Source organism: Moschus berezovskii, chromosome 14 (assembly GCF_049115385.1).
Source record: "Moschus berezovskii isolate FMDL1 chromosome 14, NW_MosBer_1.0, whole genome shotgun sequence".
NCBI classification, from domain to species: domain Eukaryota; kingdom Metazoa; phylum Chordata; class Mammalia; order Artiodactyla; family Moschidae; genus Moschus; species Moschus berezovskii.
This window is the reverse complement of record NC_142473.1, coordinates 67,720,876-67,728,319: the sequence shown is the minus strand read 5'-3', so window position 1 is coordinate 67,728,319 and position 7,444 is coordinate 67,720,876. Positions and strand designations below refer to the sequence as shown.

At 37.0% G+C, this 7,444-nt stretch overlaps 1 protein-coding gene across 1 annotated transcript in view; it reads left to right on the top strand.

The window, feature by feature from the left end:
* Nucleotides 1-482: 482 nt before the first annotated feature.
* Nucleotides 483-7,444, top strand: part of CCDC73 (coiled-coil domain containing 73) — a 125,237-nt gene continuing 118,275 nt past the window's right edge. Inside the window, exon 1 of the mRNA XM_088843224.1 lies at nt 483-506. The gene's annotated coding sequence lies outside the window, so the exon portion shown is untranslated. The remainder of the gene's footprint in view (nt 507-7,444) is intronic.

Below are 7,444 nucleotides of genomic sequence, written 5' to 3'. Positions count from 1 at the left end.
AGAACTTTCTTAGAAGACTCCCTTCAGAATACACTTTCCTTCTGAACTCTTTGACCAGGATTGAGTTGCTTACCTATTTATAAATCAATCAGTGGCTACGGTAATGGAATTATGTAACTGGTTTAATTCAATCTTCTGTGGTGAAGAAAATGTTTGGGAATTAACCACTGTGCCTCCAGATATAAGACGTATTTTAAGATAGTTCAGTTCAGTCGCTCAGTCGTGTCCGACTCTCCGTGACCCCATGAATCACAGCACGCCAGGCCTCCCTGTCCATCACTAACTCCCGGAGTTCACTCAAACTCATGTCCATCGAGTCGGTGATGCCATCCAGCCATCTCATTCTCTGTCGTCCCCTTCTCCTCCCGCCCCCATCCTTTCCCAGCATCAGAGTCTTTTCCAGTGAGTCAACTCGTCGCATGAGGTGGCCAAAGTATTGCAGTTTCAGCTTTAGCATCAGTCCTTCTTACATAGTATTAAAATTGCTCAGCAAAAGGAAAGAGAGAGTGGACATCCTTGTCTTGTTTCTGATCTTGGAGGAAGATCTTTCTGCTTTTTGCCATTATGATGTTAGTTGTGGGCTTGTCATATATGGCCTTTATTATGTTGAGATAATAAAGAAGGGTAATGCCAAAGACAGTTCAAACTATCACACAGTTGCACTCATCTCCCACACTAGCATTCTGTTCCATTTAGTTGCTCAGTCATGTCTGACTCTTTGCGAGCCCGTGGACTGTAGCCTACCAGGCTTCTCCGTCCATGGGATTCTCCAGGCAAGAATACTGGAGTGGGTTACCATTTCCTTCTCCAGGGGATCTTCCCGACCCAGGGATCGAACCCGGGTCTCCCGCATTGGAGGCAGACGCTTTAACCTCTGAGCCACCAGGGAAGCCCACACTAGCATTAGCACTCACATTAGCAAAATAATGCTCAAAATTCTCCAAGCTAGGCTTCAACAGTAGGTGAACTGAGACCTTCCAGATGTTCAAGCTGGATTTAGAAAAGACAGAGGAACCAGAGATCAAATTACCATCATCCATTGGATCATAGAAAAAGCAAGAGGATTCCAGGAAAACATCTACTTCTGCTTCATTGACTATGCCAAAGCCTTTGACTGTGTGGATCACAACAAACTGTGGAACATCCTTAAAGAGATGGGAATACCAGACGAGCTTCCCTGCCTTCTGCTAAACCAGTGTACAGGTCAAGAAGCAACAGTTAGAACCGGACATAGAACAACTGACTGGTTCCAAATTGGGAAAGGAGTACATCAAGCTGTATATTGTCACCCTACTTATTTAACTTATATGCAGAGTACATCATGTGAAATGCTGGACTGGATGAAGCATAAGCTGGAATCAAGATTGCCAGGAGAAATATCAATAACCTCAGATATGCAGATGCCACCACCCTTATGGCAGAAAGTGAAGCGGAATTAAAGAGCCTCTTGATGAAGGTGAAAAAGAAGAGTGAAAAAGCTGGCTTAAAACTCAGCATTCAAAAAACTAAGATCATGGCATCCATTCTCATCACTTCGTGGCAAATATATGGGATAACAATGGAAACAGTGACAGACTTTATTTTGGGGGCTCCAAAATCACTGCAGATGGTGACTGCAGTCATGAAATTAAAAGACGCTTGCTCCTTGGAAGAAAAGTTATGACCAACCTAGACAGCATATGAAAAAGCAGAGACATTATTTTGCCAACAAAGATCCGTCTACTCAAAGCTATGGTTTTTCCACTAGTCATGTATGAATGTGAGAGTTGGACCATAAAGAAAGCTGAGCACCAAAGAATTGATGCTTTTGAACTGTGGTGTTGGAGAAGACCCTTGAGAGTCACTTGGACTGCAAGGAGATGCAACCAGTCCATCCTAAAGGGAATCAGTCCTGAATATTCATTAGAAGGACTGATGCTGAAGCTGAAACTCTTAATACTTAAGGCCACCTAATGCGAAGAACTGACTTATTGGAAAGACCCTGATGCTGGGAAAGATTGAAGTCAGGAGGAGAAGGGGATGACAGAGGATGAGATGGTTTGATGGAGTCACCAACTTGATCAACATGAGTTTGAGCAAGCTCCGGGAGTTTGTGATGAACAGGGAAGCCTGGAATGCTGCAGCCCATGGGGTTGTAAAGAGTTGGACACGACTAAGGGACTGAACAACAGCAAATGTACCTCAAATATTGAGGTACTTGTTTTGTTCTTTAATCATTGTTATTTTATGCCATTAGGTTTTGGGGGGGCTGTTACAACCGATAAAAGATTTATATATTTAACTATACTTCCAAACTATTTTCCAAAGTGCTTTTACTGGTTTACACACTGACCGTGTCTGGGAGTTTCCATTGTTTCACTTCTTCACTAATATTTGGTAATGACCAATTTTAATATTTTTGTTAATCTGATGTATGTTTGTGGAATCTTGGAGTTTTAATTTTCGTTTTTCTAATTACCAGTGAAACTTAGCACATTTTCCTGTGTATATTAGCTATTTGAATATCCTCTTTTATGAAGTACCTGTTTAAATACTTTGTATACTTTTCTGTTTATCTGTCACTTTTTTTTCATTTTTTTCTTACTACATTTAAAATATATTCTTGGTGTCAGTCTTTTCTTGGGTTATCTGTGTTAAAAATAACTTTTTCCAGTTTGTGATTTATCTTTTTATTCTCTTTGGTATTATTTGGTGAACAGAAGTTTTTCATTTCAGTAGTAAAGAGATTAGTCTTTTGCTTCATTACTAGTGCTTTTGGTGTCTTGTTTTAAAAAATCCTTCCTCAGTTCAAGAGCGACTAGTAAATTCTGTAGTATCTCACAACAGGATTATACTTTTGCTTTAAAATTGGTTCTGTGATCCATTTGGGATTATCTTTGCATATTATGTGAAGCAGGGGTCAGATTTCACTTTTTTTCTGAATTAGATGTGTAGTCATCCCAGAACTATTTATTGAAAATAAGTAGTCCTTCCTTTTGTATATGATATATAAATATGTGTACACTCATAAGAACATCCATTGGTCTGGATTCCCGGTTTTATTTCATAGGTCTTTTTGGGTTTTCCTGCAACATTGTCACATTGTCTTAATTGCTCTAGTGCTATAATAAAACTTCATAATTGATGGAACAAGTCTTCCCACTTTTTAAAAGAGTATCTTGGCTATTCTTCGTCATTTGCATTTCTGTTTCTTTATTTAAAAATTACGTTACTAAGTTTTGCGAGAACTATTAGGATTTGTCTGAGATTGCATTGAATTGAGTTTTTCAATTTGGGGGATATTTGGCTTTTCACTTTTGAGGCTTCTGGTATATGAGTATGGTATATTTCTTCATTTATTTATTTAATCAAGTTTTTTATTTTTCTGCCTAAAAATCTTAAACATGTTTTGTTAGATTTATTCTAGCTTTTGCGAATGTTGTTTTATTACCAAGATTTTTTTTTCTTAGTGTACAGGAATACAGTTGGTTATTGTGTATTATTTTTATTTCCCTCTAGTTTGTTAATTCTCTTATTTATGCTAGTATGTCATTTGTAGTTTTAAAAAGTTATTTTTATTCACAGTTATTTCATCAGTGAATTGCTTTCAGTCTATATGGCTTTTATTTCTTTTTCTTGCTTTCTCATACTACCTTTAATAAAATGTAGTGGTAATTGAAATTCTTGCCTTATTCATGATCTCAAAGAGAATGCTTTCAATTTTTTATATTAAGCATGATGTTGCTGAAACCTTTTTGTCGATTCTGCTGATTAAGGAAATTCTCATTTGCGTATTGTTTTCTGAGAGCTTTACAAAATATCATAAACAATTGTTGCATATTTTCAGATGCTTTTGAAAAAATCTGTGATTATGTAGTTTTTTTTCTTTTAACATCTTAGTATATAGAATTACATTAACTGATTTTCCATTGTTAAATCTTACATTTTTGTGGTAAATTTACTTTATTATCATACATCACTTTTATCCATTGTTATCTTCAGTATGTGCTATTATTTTGTTTAGAATTTGGATCTACTTTCATGAACTTTACTGGCCTATAATATTTCATTTTCATATTTTGATTCCTTGTTTTAGTATTATCTGTATGGTTTAAGTCCTTTGAAATTTTTTCTGACACTTTACTGTGCTGTCTGTCGATACGGATTTTTAAAAATCCATTGTGGACTAACTACAATTTTTTCCTCTATAATAAAATAGAATTTATGTCAGTTAAATTGGAGAAGGAAATGGCAGCCCACTCCAGTGTTCTTCCCTTGAGAATCCCAGGGACGGGGGAGCCTGGTGGGCTGCCGTCTGTGGGATCGCACAGAGTCAGACACGACTGAAGCGACTCAGCAGCAGCAGCATGTCAATTAAATATACATACACTATTTACATTAAAGAGGATAACTATAGCTTTTAGGATGCGTATCAAAAGTATTAGAGTTGCTCTGTAAAGGTTTGGAAAAGGAATGGAATTAGAAAACAAGCACAAAGTAGTCAAGTACAGAATTCTGCATGGACCAAAGAGGTGAACCGTGAACTAAGTACAATTAATTAACATGAGATTAAAACAAAGTGATCCTTTTCAGTTTCTCAGTCAGAATTAAATGCGGCATTTTTTGATTCATTGGTATTCTTGATCTGAAACTTGATGTTTTCTTCAGTTTTGGATAATTCTCAGTTATTAGGTTTTGAGAATATAGCCTATTTTTCTCTTTTTTGGGGAATGCTTTTATAGCCTCTCACTTTATACTTTACCTTTCTTAACTTTCTTCTGTACTTTCCATTTTTTAATTTCCTTACTGCATCCTCCACATTGTACCTGATCTATTTTCTAGTATACTGATTCTCTTTTCAATTATGTCCAGTCTTCTACCAAACATATGGATTGAGTTATCAATTGTTGATTATATATTTTTCATACCTAGAGATAATACTGGGATCTTTAAAAAAATCTGGTATTCTTTGCAGATATAATAGTTTCAACGTTGACTTTATTTCTTTAAACATACTAAGCATATTTGTTTTTAAAGTCTGTTTGTGATAATGCCAGAAATCTACGGTATGTATGTGCCTGTTTTTGTTACCTGTTTTTTTTTAAACTTATTCTCCAATGCAATGTTTATTTCCATGCCTAATTATCTTTATGTGCTACTCACTCTCCCTGAAAAATTATCAGAAGATTCCTTGAATACCTACAATAAAGAGAGAGACTTATTATTTGCTTAATCGGCACTTCCAGTATGGAAACATTTAAAATCATATTCACAGATTGATGTATCTTTCACTATCCTGTGAAGTAACTTTTGTTAACAAATTCATCTGAAGTTAAGTTTTTAAAAATTTCTTGAGATGATACTTTTTGTTTAATCTTCTCTTTCTTCCTCTCCCCCTCCTTTTCTCCTTTATGCTTTATTTGCTTGGCACCAAAGTAACTCTCCTATTGAAGATGGTTATTTTGGCTTCAATTTTATCTGAGAGTTAACTCTTCTGAATTCTACTTAATATAGTTGGTTTTTTATTAGACTTCCCTGCTTTGGCAGGCCCTAGGTTTGAATTCCATATCTCTTCAACCAGAGGCCACCAAAGCTGTTACTAAATTTTATAACCATGTAACTAACATTCATCAGCAAATTCAGTAAGACAGTTTAATTCATTGAACAGAATAAACCACTTAGAAATAGCAGTTTTCATTCATGTGTCATGTAAGGCTGTCAAATGAAAAGTATTCCTTATAATGGGCCATTGTCCAAGAAATCCATTTCACTTTGAAAGTAGATTCCACCCTTTTGCTCACCTTTTCAGTCTCTCTCAAACAAGTTTCACAATAGAAAACTATTTGTGAGCAGAGAAGTCAAATTCAGGAAGAAACTTAGATTCCTTTTTTGTATTCTCCTGCCAGTAACTTCATAACCACAGAGTTGGGTTTGGCAAACTTTAAATTTCTACAGACTTGGGACTTCCCTGGAGATCCAGTGTTTAAGACTCCGTGCTTCCGCTGCAGGGGGTGCAGGTTTGATTCCTGGTTGGGGAACTTGAGATCCCGCATGCTGGGCGGTACAGCCAAGAAAAAAAAAAATCTATTGACCTAATCAATGAGCATCATTAAGCTATAACAACATAAAATTCATAGTCAAAATACCTTGATTTATTGTGTCAAGTTCCTATTAGTCTCTATAAAAGTGTTCAGTTCAGTTCAGTTGCTCAGTCGTGTCCGACTCTTTGCGACCCCATGAATCACAGCAGGCCAGGCCTCCCTGTCCATCACCAACTCCCGGAGTTCACTCAGACTCATGTCCATTGAGTCGGTGATGCCATCCAGCCGTCTCATTCTGTCGTCCCCGTCTGCTCCCACCCCCAATCCCTCCTAGCATCAGACTCTTTTAAATAAAGGCAATTTAAAAACATGAACAGCATCATACATCATTTAGTCATGCAGAACTCTATTTTAGTCAACTCTGAAAACTTGAAAGGGCTACGGTATCTTGATTTCATTAACATGGAAGAACATTAGGTTCCCAAGCACTGCAAAGACAGTACAATATAGTGTTTGGGGCAAGGACATCAGAGTCAAAGTGTCCGTTTTCAAATTCTACTTTCGCCACTTACTAGCTGCGAAACCTCTGGAAATTTACTAGCCTCTCTGTTCCTTAGTTTCTTCACCTGCAAAATTGGGGATGATGATTTTACCTATCCAAGAAAGATTTGTTTTGAGGATTGAGTTATAATAATATATATTATGAGCTGAGACTCCCCACCTGGCAGGTAGTATATGTCTTTTAAGTGTTAACTGTTATTTCTGAACAACCATTTGTCTAAAAGCCTTCACCTGAATGAATACATGAATTAACAATAGAATGGAAAACTGAAATGGAATGGAATGCTGAAATGGAATGGAATATTGCATTTCTCTTAAGAGGGAATAATGGGAAACTTGAAGATAAAAGAAGTTCCCATTGCCCTCTTCTTACTGATCTCTCTTGACACATCACCACAAGTTGTGGAACTGCTCCTCCTCATCTCCAGAGCACATCTACTTACCTCGATGTCTGCTGCATTTGGACATCCAGTGTCCAAAACCGTGTCCAAAACCGAGCTCCTGAACTTCCCAGCCCTGCCTCCCCACATGCTCCAGCTCCAGCCTGCAGTCTTCCCTCCACTGTTCAGTCCACCCAGGTGATGCTTAGGCCAAAAACTTCAAGATTATCCTTGACTCCTCTCTTGTGTCACCTCACATGCAATCCGTCAGTCAATCCCACTGGCTAGGTCTTTGATACTTTTAAGATTTAAAAAATATTTTATTTGGAATTGTTAATTGTTTTTAGTTGGACTGTTAGTCCAGATAACATAGCCCATTAATTTTAGGAATGGAAGTTTCCCTTTTAGAAAGTTTCTTACATACACAGTTGTGACAGTTAATTTTTTTGTCAAGTTGGCTGTGTCACAGTACCCAGATACTTG